This window comes from Tamandua tetradactyla, chromosome 7, assembly GCF_023851605.1.
Source record: "Tamandua tetradactyla isolate mTamTet1 chromosome 7, mTamTet1.pri, whole genome shotgun sequence".
In the NCBI taxonomy this organism is placed as follows: domain Eukaryota; kingdom Metazoa; phylum Chordata; class Mammalia; order Pilosa; family Myrmecophagidae; genus Tamandua; species Tamandua tetradactyla.
Genome location: NC_135333.1, coordinates 169,289,060 through 169,304,730, shown reverse-complemented (window position 1 = coordinate 169,304,730; position 15,671 = coordinate 169,289,060). Strand labels below are relative to the sequence as shown.

General features: G+C 39.0%; 1 protein-coding gene across 6 annotated transcripts in view; it reads left to right on the top strand.

Moving 5' to 3' along the window:
• LOC143642843 (ankyrin repeat and sterile alpha motif domain-containing protein 1B-like) overlaps nucleotides 1-15,671 on the top strand; it is an 887,705-nt gene that overhangs the window by 536,329 nt on the left and 335,705 nt on the right. The window lies entirely within an intron of this gene.

Here is a 15,671-nt window from a genome sequence, read left to right as displayed (position 1 = left end):
GGGACGTGCTTAATATTGAAGAGACTTTTAGTGCAATGAACATAGATGGATGCTAAGAGGAAGTCACCTGGAAAGGTGGAGAGTCCTGGTTATTCTGAGACGCTTCCCCACCACATACTTTAAGTCCCATCCCAAGTGTAATTCAAGGTGATGAAGTGACTTCAGACTGAACTCTTTGGCAGCTAAGGAGATACTCTAGCAAAGAGGAATGAGAGAACATGGTGGCAATGAATAGAGAGAAATGTTAAAGGCTCAGATCTCTCAGGAGACTAGGGAAATGATTTCAAGGTAGATGAATGACACCTGAACTCTTATCCATGCTGGACTCCATTTAGATCAAGTGCTTTCTCACCCTGAGAAATAAGTATTCTGGATATTTCTCTGGACTTGTATTAATGATCTAACAGTAGAGTGGTTTAATAACAAGCCATACCATCTTCCCTTTCCATTATTAAGAATTTAGAACTAGGTTACAGAATTTCTTGTCAAATCTGAAATAACATTTTACTGGGCACAGTGGGGTTATAGAATACATATGCTTAAAATTAGAAATGAGAGTGGGTATGTAAAAAGCAAAGGCATATCATTCAGAAAAAAATATAGGATATTGTATTGGATTGCAGCAAAAATAGATAGGGAATAAAAAGGTCTTTAAAGAGATACTCTATGAAACTATTTTTATTATTGAGTAGTGGATCATTTATTTCTATTATTTAGTATGTGTTAAACATTTTTTATAAAATTCCTTTGAGATAGTATTTTTTCCTTTACTTTTATTGATTAGTCCTGAGGCTTAAGAGAAGTTCAATAATTTTCCCACTGTTACACAGATACTGACTGGAAGAAATCTGATTTCCTAACTCCAAAGATCTTTTTATTGGTGTTAATTAGCTCATTGGGGAGTAAGTAATCAAGATGGAATGTTGATATTCCAGAGGGATGAAGTTTGAGAGGAGAATAACACACTGGAAAAAGGAGGAAGTACAGAATCATAGATGGCAATAGTTTGCAGCCTAAAGGAAGGAACTATAGTAATTTAGAAACTTGCAAGGAAGGGCACTGAGAAGGCTAAAAACAGAAAGATAATAAAATAATAGAAAATAGTCTTTGATGAAACAAAGAGCAATTTGGAAGCAAAAAAGATAGAGAAGGAAATGAATCTCTCAACAATATACCAGTAGTCCTTCCAAAGTTAGAATGCTCTGAGGTTGGAATCTCTAGGGGCAAGTCTTTTTAGCCTGGGATTCTTGGATAGGCTATAGATAGTCTGTAAAATCCATGAAATCATATGCAAAATTTTGCTTGTGCCTTTTCTAGGAATTTAATTCTAATTAGGCTTCTGTCACATATTTCTGTGTAATCTTTTCTGACCCATTAGTTTGTTTTGTCAGCAAAGTGAGCTTGGTATTTACTGTGCTTAATTTTCAAGGATGTCGTGAGGCTCAACCCAGATAAAATGTTCCATGGTGCTGTGTAAATTGTAAAGCCCTGTAGTGGCTCACATTGTTTATTATAATGGAGATTGGATCATGTTTGCTCACATTGGAGAGATGACCTTTGAGAGACAGTGCTGTCACTCTCCTATCTTACCCATACGTGGTTCTGGAGCTGGCAGCTTCGGCTTCCAGAAAGTGTCTGTAGGAGCCTTGTTAAGTTCCTCAAATCACTTGAATCTTCTTAGGATTACAATAGTTAAATATGAGATGATTCTCACCTCCAGCATCTCATTCCTTATAGGCGTCTGAATAAAAAAGCCATAGGAAGCATAAAACCCCTGAAATTTAGGACTTGAAAAGAGTTAATGAAGATAAATGGCACCGTATTGGGTCAGCCTGAATTCAGAACGCATCCACTATGAGGTACATCTTCCACTAATGGCTAAAATGGTCATCATTCTATTGCAGGATTTGATTTTCTAGTGTCTTGGCTGTGGTGCAAGAAAGAATTCAAGGGCACAGCACAGATTAAGCAGACAGGTAGAAAGTTTATTTAGCATGCATATGAGGAGACCGTGTGGATGCTCTCGCCAAAGGAAAGAGGCAAGAGGCACCCCATACTGTGGGAATGGTTGTTTTAATGGTTTTCCTGTTCCTTTTGTAATTTTTTACTATTTATTTTATTGATTTCCCCCTCTGCCTCCTTTGCTGGAGCCTGATCATAGATAACTCCCTCAGGTGCTCGGTGCTATTTACTGCTGCCCAGGGCTGTTTACTGGCATTTTTCTCAGAGATACCTTTCTCCCTGTGGCCTGACTGGACTCTGTAATTTGCTCTTTGCCCATGAGTCAGCCGCCACCCTAATTCTGACCCTGCCTAGAGGCCATGCCAACTATATGCCAGTGGGATATTATCTATTCTCATTTCTCTTCATCTGACTGAGTTTTTCTACCAGGCAAAAGAGAATTGTTACTGATATTGACTCCATGTAAAAAATATATAATTTCTTTTCCTTTTCTAATCATGAAATGCAATTTTCTAAATTTTGTGCCTACATTGCCGTAGACAGCAGCAGATCTTACTAAGACTGTGTTTTTCTTTTATGTTGTCAAGCTTTTTCCCCCACATACATAAAAAGCTAAGTGGATGCCATCCTTGGATTGCCTTTCTCCCTAAAGCATATCAAGCACCCTGAGCAAAAATGCATAAAGAAATCAATTCTCTGGAAAAAAAATCCTTGAAAAAATTGAAGTAAAATATCCAGCAAGCAGAATTGGCATTACTATTTTGAATGTCTTAAATGGCATGCTAGAATTCGAAATTTACTCTTGCCCCTCTGATTAGTTCACTTGTTATTGACTTGAACTGAGTAAATGTAAAAGTTCCTAATTATCTCTGTCTCTAAATTCATGGAACCTGTTTGACAACATGGTGAATAGTATATCTAATATATGCATCCCAAGATAATCATCTCAACTTCCTAATTTTGCCAGTTCTAAAATTCTGGAATTTAGCTGTGGAAATACAATACAGCTCATCATTAACTTGTTTGTTCAATTCATTCAATAAATTAATGAGTAGCTACCGTCTGCTGGGCATTATAAGCTGTGATTTGAATATGAAAATGACTGAGATATGGATTATGCCCTAAAAGTACCTTTAACCAAATGAGAGAGAATGTATTGTAAACAGATCCATTTTGGAGTATCATTGACAGAGTTCATTGATGGAATGTCCCAGTGGTCTCTCCCGTCCTCTCCTCTTCCCAGTCTCCATTCACTCTGTGTGTTCTCATCCAGTGCCTGAGCTTTAAATGCATTATGCTGATGGCTCCTACCTTTATATGTCCAGCATGGACCACCACCCTGAACTCAGGCTTATATCCAGCAAACTACCCTAAATCTCAATTTGGATGTCTAGTGAGCATCTTAAGCTTAACATTTATAGCACTAAACTTCTGGATTTCATTTCATGGCGGGTCAAGAAACTTGAGCTCATCTTCAATTCCTTTCTCTCTCTCCCATCCCACATTCAGTCCATCTGAATATTCTCTAGGCCAGCAGTTCTCAAAGTATGGTCAAGGGACTCCTTGGGGATCACCAAAACCCTTTGAGGGGGTGGGTGAGGTCAAAACTATTTTCATAATAGAACAAAAGCAGTTTTTGCTTTCTCCATGTTCACTTGCTTATGAGTACACAGTGGCGTTTTCCAGAAGCTATATGATGTGCAATCACATCACAGCTCTGATGGCTAATAGAATGTGTGCTTATGTATTCTTAGTCTTGAAGAGCTCTTTTTAAATTTTTAAACATATTAATATTGACAGCTATACCCCTCATGATCAAAATCTCTTCAGTGTTCTCAATAATTGATGAGTGTAACAAGGTCCTGAGATAAAAAGTTTGAATATCAGCATTCTAGCCTTACTTTCAAACCACAGCTTGAATCAAAATAGAGCTCTCATCACCTCTCCTCTGACCCATCAACCTCTCCTGCCTGGACTTCCGAAAAGTCTCCTACCTGGTTGCTTGGCATTGGTCATCATGCCCTTACAGTCTTTTTGCAGTTCAACAGCCAGACTTACATAAATCAGTTCATATTATTTACCAGCTTAATCCTCCAATGTCTTTCCATCTCACTCAGAGTAAAGGCATCCAACACGCCATATAATTTAGCCTTCTGTTTAAACTCTCTCATTTGTCTTCTACCATTTTTCTCCTGGCTCATTTTACTCCAGCTCTGCCATCCTTTCTGGGTTACCTTAGATAAGCCAAACAGCTCCTGCCTTGGGGTCTTCATACTTACCATTGCTTTGTCCGGAAGGCCATCCTGCAGAGAGCTACCTGGCTCATTATCTTCCTTCTTTCTGGTCTGACCACTGTACCTGATGTTAACCACCACTTCACTCTCCATACCCCTTACTCTGTTTTCCTTTGTAGCATTTTTGGCTCCTTCACTAGTATTTATGTGCTGGTTTGTTTTGTGTCCTTCTCCCTCATTTAAATGGATATTTCATGAGAATGAGAACAGTGCCTTTTTTCAATTAGCTGCTCAATCCTAGCACCTAGACCAGCATCAGTAAGTATTACTTGGATGAATTAACTGAGCATGGTTGGGTAAGAGGCAGTGAAGACAATTCTAGGAAGGGGATGGTCAAATCGAGCTTTGTAGTTGAATAGTAGTTGGCTGGTGAAGTGGCCAATGTACAATCCAGGAAGCAGGATGGGATGACAAGGCAGTTAAGTCTTTTAACTTCATTCTAGGCCATATTCACCATAGGATATTCTAATAAGTCATAAAGTAAGTAGGTAGTCTCTCCTTCTCCCCTCCATTAGAATGGCCTCATCTCTATGAAGATGTTATTGGAAAAAAGTGCCCATGGTCAAATATATTTGAGACAAACAGGGATAAAGCTTTTTTTTTTCCACTGAAGGAATTTTTAGAGCCTTTCCCCACTACCGCTCCTGGAGACCCATTAAAATATTTTGTAACTAGTGATCCACAAAACACAATTTGGAAAACAAGGTCTAGGGCATTTCATATGCTTCTTTATAGCTGACACTAGCAACTCTATTCTGATTTGATTTTCCACTCACTCTGCACAAACTGGGAAAGAGAGCCTTGACTTGGGAGTAACTGTGTCACTGATTTAGCATGTGGCCGAGTCTCCTCTAATCCTCTCAGCAATCACGCCAAACAGGGCAGCCGTGAATCCTACTGTGTGTGGAGAAGTAAAAAAGTAAAATCATATAGTATATATTGCACCATGTTGAAAACAAGTTTCAAATCACTGATGCTAAATGCCTGAAATTTAGTGAAAAGCAAGTAATTACAAGGTTTTATATTTTCCCCTATAATACAGTATTATTTTAGCACACATCTATTTTAGACAGAATTCAACTTAAGACATTTGTTTTGAACACTATATTAGGCTCTATGAAGAATAAGAGAAAAAGCTTTACACAGTTCTTTAGGTTTAGGAGGCAAATCATACCACTCTTTTTTTTTTTCTCTGAGATTCAGAAGCAATTGAGAGATCAGGTAGAAATTAGACAAATTGAAATCAAATATCATATTTTGGGCAGTGCAGTGGTGGCTCAGTGGCAGAATTCTAGCCTGCCATGCCAGAGACCCGGGTTCGATTCCTGGTGCCTGCCCATGCAAAAAAAAAAAAAAAAAAATTGTATTTTTATTATTATTGATAGAACTGATTGGGTGGTATAGTTCTAGGCCTGTGGCTAATTTGCTTGCTCTACCTTTACCTCTGAATTGAGCACACATCCCAACTCATCACTGGCCTGGCTAGACAATCTGCAACATGATTTTTCCAGAGTACAGCAGAGAATGCATCCATCATGTTGACCTGCTGCCTCTGAAGAGAGGAAACCCAGAATGGGCAGGGATAAGCATGCTTAGTTCTCTCCCCAAATTCATTTAACAGCTGAGTATCTCTAACTTCTTAGCAGAGAAATGAGTGAAGGATGGAGGAATAGATCAAGAATGTTATGCCAATGGAATTCCTTCCTTGTGGAAACACAGGTCAGAGATTAGAAATTCAATCTACAAATAGAAGACGTACTTCATTTGGCCAAGTGGCTTATACTCACTGCATTTACTTGTGAGACATAAAAGTCATCATCTTCCCTCAAAATCTGTTCTTCCTTTCTTAATCAGTTAATGGCACAACCATCTACTCAGTTCCCCCAAGCAGAAATTTGAGTCACACTAGATTCCTTTCTTTCTGTCTCTCCCTTATCTAATTAGCCATGTCAGTTTGTTTCCTAAAAATCTCTCAAAGCTCTGCTGTCCTCTCTAATCCCACTGCAATTGCCTAAATTCATTTATCTTCTTTTGACTTGATTACTGAAATATATAGTAGCTCCTTTCTCCCATTCTCATCTGTTTCTAATTGACCTTCTACATTATTCACAGGGTAGTTGTAATGGTCTTGTTTTGTTATTATTAATTTTTTACATTTGGAATAAGTCACAGAATCACAACAGAGTTGAAAAGATAATAAAATAATTTTTGTTTCTAGAACTACTTGTGAGTAAGTTGCTGACCTGATGCCCCATCAGTCCTAAATACTTTAGTGTGTATTTCCTACGAATAATGATATTTACCTATAACCAGGAAACAACCGTCAAAACCGGGAAATTGTCTTTGACATGTACTACCATTTAATCCTCAGACCCCAGTCAAATTTCACCAGCTATCCCAATAATAACTTTTATGGGTAAAGGATCCAGTTTAGAATTACACGTTGCATTTAGCTGTCACTTCTCTTTCATCTCCTTCAATCTAGAAAATTCCTTGGTCTGGTCTTGAGTTTTACAACTGTGCATGACACATTTTAATATGACACATCAGTTATTTTGTAGACTCTCCCCCCACTTACATTGGTCTGATATTCCCTACTTAGATTCAGGCTGTGCATCTTTGGCAGGAATATGGAGTACTTGACTCTGTGTTCCCCATCATGCACCCTCTCATGTGCCACCTGGTTTTGATTTGCCCCATTTCTGATGTTCACCTCGGTCATGTGATAAAATCTGTGCTTCCCAGGCCTCTCCAATGAAAAGTTACTCTTTTCCCTCTATAATTTGTTAATACTTATGGGGAGGTACTTTAAAGTTAGATAAGTATCCCATTTCTCATAAGACTTTCCGTTTATTTAGTTATTTCTGTCTAAGTAGAGCCACATGGTCTTATTTTTTATTCCATAAGTCGTACTCCATGACTATCATTATCTGTTTTGATACCAAATTATTCCTGATTTTGCCAAAGGGAGCCCTGTGCAGTGCCCCCATATCCCCATCATTCTTTGAGTACTTTATAGCTTCCTAGAAAAACACACTACTCTAGGCTTGTCTCATTTATTCTTTCCCAGCCCCAGATATGGATTCAGCTGTTTTTCTAAGGAGCCCTCTTCCCTTTTAGTGGAAAATGGTATTTAGATGCCAAGATGTAGGCTCTCAGTATGTTCACTGCCCCCGGGATATTGCTGTCCCCAGGCCCTGTAGTTGGCGGAACTGGGGATGTAAGTATATCCGTGCGTGTGTGTGTGTGCACGTGCATGCCATCACAGTGGCACAAACATGCACACTCACATCTGTCCTTCTACATCTGTCTCTGCCCATATCGAGAGCATGAGGTCCTGGTGATGACATTATTTCAGTCTACACACCCCAGAACCTTTCCATGTGTGTAACTCTCCTCTCCAGCTCTCAGAACCCAGCCTTCCTTGCCCCTGAAGCACTCAGGCATGTAGACGGGTCCTTACTCCCCATTTAGGACCGTCCCATAGGCGGACACCTCCCTCGCCCAATGCGGGCCCGACCCCTGCCAGCCTCTCCATGTGGCCCGGCTGTGCGCCCCACCCGCCTCCTCCCTTCCCAGGGCGGGGGGCTGCTCCCCGCACCCCCGCAGGCTTCCCGCTGGGGTCCCCGTTCAGGTGCCGTCACCAAGCCAGGGGCCTCCCCGGGGTGCAGAGGGGCTTCGACGTTGTCAGGCTGGCCGTGCCATCCGCCCCTGCCAGGCCTGCCAGGCTCCCCGGCACAGCTCGATCGCGCCCGCCTCCTGGGTGAGGTCCGGCGTCCTGTCTCCTGGGCGCGGGTCTCCCCGCGGTGACGGCCGCCCACCCACCGCATGCCAGCCCCGCAGCTCCGCACCGGCCCCCGGCAGCCGCTTTCCCTCCCTCGGGTGGGCGTGCGGTGCCCCGGTCCATTCACGTCTGGGATCTCTCCAGGCTGGGGTGCGTGCCAGGCGTTCTGGAAGGGTCGGGGAGCAGCGTGAACAAGACAAGAGGCCCAGGCCCTCCGGGGGGTTATATTCCAGGGGAAGTAGAGGCACTGTCCACGTCAGCAGTCAATAAAGAACACAGTTACAGGGGGTGTGTGTGAATGGTCGGTGAATGAGTGAACTAACCCAGTAAACCATCGCTGGCCCGGGGCTGGGGGGATCCGGGCGGAGTCGGTACTTGAGATCACAGATTTCTGAGCGGGACCACCAAGAGAAGCAGCAGGCAGCTGTGCAGTCAGGGGGAGGGTCCAGGGAAAGGAACCAGCAATTCAAATGCCTTGAAGGAGAGACTGGTCAGGTAGTAGAGGAACAGAAAAGGGGCACGTGTGTGCCTGGAGCACGGTTAGGGGACGTGCCTCAGGATGGTGCCGGAAAAGATGTAAAGCCAAGTAGTTGATGGTGAGGGCAGTGGATTTTATTCCAGGTGCATTGAAAGGCTTTAAGCTGGGATATGGCCTGATTTAATGGATGTTTTTAAAGGATGACTTAGCTAGAGAATACCCTGGGGAGAGCAAGTGGAAGCGGGGAGAGCAATTAGGTTTTGTAATTGTCCAGGAGAGAGGCAGTCGTTTGGATCAGAGAGTTGGCAGTGGGGATGCAGAGACACATTTTCATGGTAGATCCCATAAAACATGTTCCTGGGTTGAATGCAGGGATATAGGATATGAATCAAACGTGCCAAGGTTTGTGGTTTGAGCCCATGTGAAAATCGTGTTTCCCTGTACTGAAATGGTGAGTCTATGTGAAAGCCAGGGTTGTTTGCTGTGTTGCTTCGGTTTGGTTTGCTGTTGCCAGAATCGGGGGGAGGGAACAAGGGCCAAACGGTGTGTTTTGACTATATAAAGTTTGAGATACCTTCCAGATGTCAGGTAGAGAGTTAGATAGAAGGATTTCTAGCTCTTCTGCTATGCTCCATAAGCATTATGTGTGTATTCCAATATACTTTATATTGGTATTGTAAAGAATTTGTGTATCAGAATGGGAACTTTTATAGAGCATATACTACTTGCAGCAATATTTATAAAAGCAGAAATGGGAAATAATCTCCCACTAGTATGTGAATTTCCTTTCCTTTGAATTTTGGTGTTTAGCAAAGAACCTGACAATAAATTTTTGCTAGGTGAATATAGGAATAACTGAAGTAATTTGACATGAATTCTTAAGAGAGTTGTAGGAGACACCAAACCATAAAAACTGAATTAAGACAAGTACTAAATCATATTATTCTTTTAATTAAGATTATTTTTCTCTTAAGCATTTCTTGAATATCAGAAAGAGACTCTAAAACAATATTACATCTTCCACTGGATTCCTTTAAAAATGCAATGCAGATATCAACAGGAAAATAAGTACATAATAATTGCAATTATACATGGAATAATAAACTAAGAGGGTCGTTAAGTTGGTAAAAGCACATAAAAGGGAAACTATAATTTTAAATAAGTTAACTATATAAATAAATATTAGGCAATACATTCTAGTAAATATTGACAGTGATTAATAGCAACTGTAAAAGAGACTTTTTAAATTTCTTGTCCTTACACTTCCTCTTTCTCCTTTTCCTCTTACTCCTTCCTTTCTGTCAGAACTGTTATATGTGATTAGCTCAGCAGTCATTTCTCCGTTAACTAGCAAAATGTATTAACTAACAAATTTCAAACTTAATCTTGCAGACACTAGCATTTACTTAACATGAAAGCGGTATAAGTAATACCAACAGAAAAGATAAATAACCTTGACTACCTAAAAATTAAAAGCATCACTGTATTAAAAAACAATTAAAATAGGAGACAAGTAACAAACTTGCTAGAGATATTCATACTAAATATAAACAAACTGTTAATATCCTTAAAATACAAAGAACTATTATAAGACCATAAAGAAGACTGACATGTCCATGGGAGAAAAAAATAGGCAAAGAATATGAATAGATGATTCAAAAAAGAAAAGGATGAATTTATAAAACACAAAAGAAAATATGCTTAACAGTTCTGAGTATCAAAGAAATAAAAGTACTTCCGGAGAAGATGGCGGCTTAGTAAGACGCGCGGGTCTTAGTTCCTCCTCCAGAAAAGCAACTAAAGAAACAGAAACAATACGAAACAGCTCCCGGAGTCACGACAGAGACCAAAAAGACAGCGTACCCCATTCTGGAACAGCTGAACGGGCAGGGAGAATCTGCTGCAGTGAGATACTCAAGGGGCGCGCGTTTTCCCGGCCGGGGCGGCTGGCGACTGGGGTCCCCTCCACACACGTGGCTCCCCGGTCTGACTGGGAACGTTGGATAGCGGGGCCCTCCCGTCATGCTTGGCGTTTCGGGCCAGCTGGGCAATTAGGACTGGCACTCTCCCAAGCCACGGCGGCCAGCGACCCCCACCTCCACGCGCGGTTTCCCGGGCCGACTGCCGTGTAGACAGACGAGCGCCACGAGCGCCACCTACTGGGCAGGAAAAGAAAAACAGAGCCCAGAGATTTCACAGAAAAAGCTTTCAACCAGCTGGGTCCCACACCCAGGGAAATCTGATCAAATGCCCAGACACCAGCAGAAAATAATGGATGACGCTCGGAAAATTGAAGATATGGCCCAGTCAAAGGAACAAACCAATAGTTCAAATGAGATACAGGAGCTGAGACAACTAATGCTGAATATACGAACAGAAATGGAAAAACTCTTCAAAAACCAAATCAATAATTTGAGGGAGGACATGAAGAAGACATGGGCTGAACAAAAAGAAGAAATAGAAAATCTGAAAAAACAAATCACAGAACTTATGGGAGTGAAGGACAAAGAAGAAAAAATGGAAAAAACAATGGATACCTACAATGGTAGATCTAAAGAGACAGAAGCTACAATTAGTGAACTGGAGGATGGAACATCTGAATTCCAAAAAGAAACAGAAACTATAGGGAAAAGAATGGAAAAACTTGAGCAGGGGATCAGGGAACTGAATGACAATATGAAGCGCACAAATATACGTGTTGTGGGTGTCCCAGAAGGAGAAGAGAAGGGAAAAGGAGGAGAAAAACTAATGGAAGAAATTATCACTGAAAATTTCCCAACTCTTATGAAAGACCTAAATTTGCAGATCCAAGAATTGCAGCGCACCCCAAAGAGCATAGACCCAAATAGGCGTTCTCCAAGACACTTACTAATTAGAATGTCAGAGGTCAAAGAGAAAGAGAGGATCTTGAAAGCAGCAAGAGAAAAACAATCTGTCACATACAAGGGAAACCCAATAAGACTATGTGTAGATTTCTCAGCAGAAACCATGGAAGCTAGAAGACAGTGGGATGATATATTTAAATTACTAAAAGAGAAAAACTGCCAACCAAGACTCCTATATCCAGCAAAATTGTCCTTCAAAAATGAAGGAGAAATTAAAACATTTATAGACAAAAAGTCACTGAGAGAATTTGTGACCAAGAGACCAGCTCTGCAAGAAATACTAAAGGGAGCACTAGAGTCAGATACGAAAAGACAGAAGAGAGAGGTATGGAGTAAAGTGTAGAAAGAAGGAAAATCAGATATGATATATATAATACAAAAGCCAAAATGGTAGAGGAAAATATTATCCAAACAGTAATAATACTAAAAGTTAATGGACTGAATTTCCCAATCAAAAGACATAGAATGGCAGAATGAATTACGACCCAGCAATACCACTGCTAGGTATCTACTCAAGGGACTTAAGGGCAAAGACACAGACGGACATTTGCACACCAGTGTTTATAGCAGCATTATCTACAATTGCAAAGAGATGGAAACAGCCAAAATGTTCATCAACAGACGAGTGGCTAAACAAACTGTGGTGTATACCTACGATGGAATATTATGCAGCTTTAAGACAGACTAAACTTATGAAGCATGTAATAACATGGATGGACCTAGAGAACATTATGTTGAGTGAGTCTAGCCCAAAACTAAAGGACAAATACTGTAAGGTCCCACTGATGTGAACCGACATTCGAGAATCAGCTTGGAATATATCATTGGTAACAGAGACCAGCAGGAGTTAGAAACAGGGTAAGATAATGGGTAATTGGAGCTGAAGGGATACAGACTGTGCAACGGGACTAGATACAAAAACTCAAAAATGGACAGCACAATAATACCTAAGTGTAATGTAACTAGGTTGGAACACTGAATGAAGCTGCACCTGAAATATGGTTTTTTGTTTGTTTGTGTGTTTGTATCTTTTGTTTTTGTTTTTTTTCTTTTTCCTTTTTATATATATATATATTATTAGTATTATTATTTTAATTCTCTTCTCTAGATTAACATTCTATATCTTTTTCTGCTGTTTTGCTAGTTCTTTTCCTAAATCGATGCAAATGTACTAAGAAATGATGATCATACATCTATGTGATGATACTAAGAATTACTGAGTGCATTTGTAGAATGGAATGATTTCTAAATGTTGTGTTAATTTCTTTTCTTTTTTTTGATTAATAAAAAAATTAAAAAAAAAAAAAAAGAAATAAAAGTATATCCTTGTAGTGTGTGTACAGTAAAGGTGTAGGTATAAAGGCATACTCATAGACTGAGGGTGGACTATTTCTATAAATCTTCTTGGTAATATGATTTGAGAGGCTTAAGAAATATATACCATTTTTAGTCTAGTAATTTCACATCTGAACCAGTGAAATGCTTAGAAACAGGAAAAGATCTTCAAAATGCATTCATCACAATACTATTTTTAATAGGAAAAATTGGAAGCAAAATCTTTATGCTTAAATGGAAGATGTAATATTAAAAATATTAAATTATTTTTGAAGACTAATATAGCAACAGGAATTATTAACGATTTTATGACTATAAAATATGAACTAAATATATTAAGCATAAACATAAACAATATCTACATATATTATTTTAAAAATTGTAGTATATATCTGTGTAAGTGTGTATATCAGAAAACTATAATATATATTTATGTTTTATATATATAATGGGTAATTAAAATTTTATTTATGATGTATTTGTATATTTATGTGTGTTATGTGTTTTCTCCAAATATGCTGTCTGTACAGGAGAAAAAATTATTCAAGTCAAATAAAAATGTAAGATCTAGATTGCATCTCAAAGTGACATTCCATTTTTTCAAACCTGTTCAATACCATCATAAAAATATCTCCCTTAGCCCCAGAGTGATGCTCGCTCTATATCAAAAGCATTTGTAAAGATGTGCCCGAACTCATTCTGCCTCTCCTATTTTTATTCCAAGCACACCAAATCTCTCAGTTCTTTACTTTGTCTTCATGTTTTCCTGCCTCAGAATCATGGGATGTGATGCTCTCCTGACTTGGACAGTTTTCATTTCAACCCCACTCACACTGCTTTCACTCAGCTAATTTCTACACCTCCTTCAGGTAGTAACAGAAATGTCACTTCTTAAAGAACTGTTTCCTTCTACCCAAGTTGATTAGGTCCCTTGTCATATGCCTTCCTGGCGCCTTCTGGCACCTTCTATTACTTCACAGCATGCTTCACTTCTCCACTCTATGTCTATCCTTTTTACTAGACTAGAAGGTCTGTGAGTGTAGGAACTGTCTGTGTTTTAGTTAATAATGCTTACTACGGGTTATTTCTCTTTAGCCTGGTAAGTGGAGAAGATAAGTGTCCAGTAGAGAAATTATTTTGTGCTCATTCTTCTCTTTTTGGTGAAGCCATTGCTCCAATATATGTTTATATCCAGATTTGTGTTTGGTTGGGCTTCTGAGTCCAGTACAAAATTTATCTAAAGCCTAACTTGCTCCAAGACTTCTACCTGGTACACTGTTTCCAAGCTCTTAAGCGCCTCATGACTTCTGCTGGATAAAGCATCACATCGTCTCCTGGACTTCCTGATGCCATATTTTCTCAAACTGCCAGAGCTTAATTGGAGTGCTTTGTCTTTTCTTTCTCCCAGATCCATGGTCCATCCTTGCCTTGAGCCCTCACTTTTCCAAATAAGAGGTGGGTGGGAGGTTTCGAGAGGCTCTTGCAGGGTTTCTGCCATTTATGTCCACCAGAAACGCTCCTGATAGCTTTCTGCTTAACACAGTTATTGTGATATCCAGAGAAATTGTTTTAAACCCTCATAAATAAATTTATGTGCTTTATATTCTTCCCAACTATTGATTCCTCTTTTCCTTCAACCTTCACCTCTTCGAATGAAAATATATTAATGCGGTTTAAGCAGGGTTTTCTGCATTTATTAGGAGGAGTGTATGTGATTTAAGCCATCAATATCTTCTTCCAATCAGATCCCATCTGTACTAAATCTTGCAATAAGGTAAGAAAACAAATATTTATCAGTCCTTTCCTATGTTAGGCATTATTTTAGGCGCTTCGTGCATGTTATCTCAATTAATCAAGATACTTTTCCTATAGAGCAGGGTATATTATTCCCATTTTAAAGATGTAAACACTGAGCTGTAAATACTGGTATTCGGATTTGAATCTGTTTCTCTCTTTCTCCTGATTACATTCTGTCTCCAAAATAGTTTCACCCACAGGAAATAGTATGGTATCTAAGGTTACTTTTGAATTTGGAAACCTAATGAATTGAGTTTTGCTCTGTTTTCCCATTAATATAAAGATGACGGAAAGGAATTAGAGCTAAGAGACTATTTCAGAATTTAATTATTTTGTTTCTTTAAAGGAAAACCAAGTCATGTTTATATATAAATCATGCCAATTCTTGGTAATTTAAAAATTCACTATTCAGTTTATACATTATTTTTTAACGTATACGTAATATTCTTATGGTATAAGTCCTACCAGTCCTTCCTACCAGTCTTTTGAGCATTACTTTGCCAGAAATGGGACAAAGAGAAAACATGTTGTTAATGGACGCTTTGATAAATGTTTTTTAAAAAAATATTTAGTGGAAGAAGAAGTTGAAACTGTTGGCTTAGATTAATTTTAAGGGTTATCTTCATTTAAAAAAAAATCTATCATTTTACAACACGAATTTCTATGACACTGATTACAGTTTACTCCAGGGGAAGTTATATGCACTTATTCTTAACATTTTTGCCATCTTAAATTCATCCATATAAGAATTTATATTATTTTTCTGGTTGAAATTTTAACTTCTTTCTTCCATCTGCTATTGTATTTACTACTTGGTGATAATTGACATGGCAATTGTTTTTACAAATAATCTGTAGGGAATGTTCTTTTAAACTATTACCTCCTTAAATTCAAAACAATATAGCACCATTATTTCTGTCGAGTAGAAAAATATTATAGATAATTATAGAGAAAAGGCAGGATGTTGGAAAATGGAAAATGTTTGCGTGGACTTTGAAGTATGGAGAAAGCTAGATTTCAAAACTGTCTTTGAAAGTTATTGGATTTTCTTTGCAGTCTCAGTGTAAAATGTGGTAAATAATACTTACTCTGCAGAATTGTGAGATTTACATTAAAACATTATATAGGATATTTGA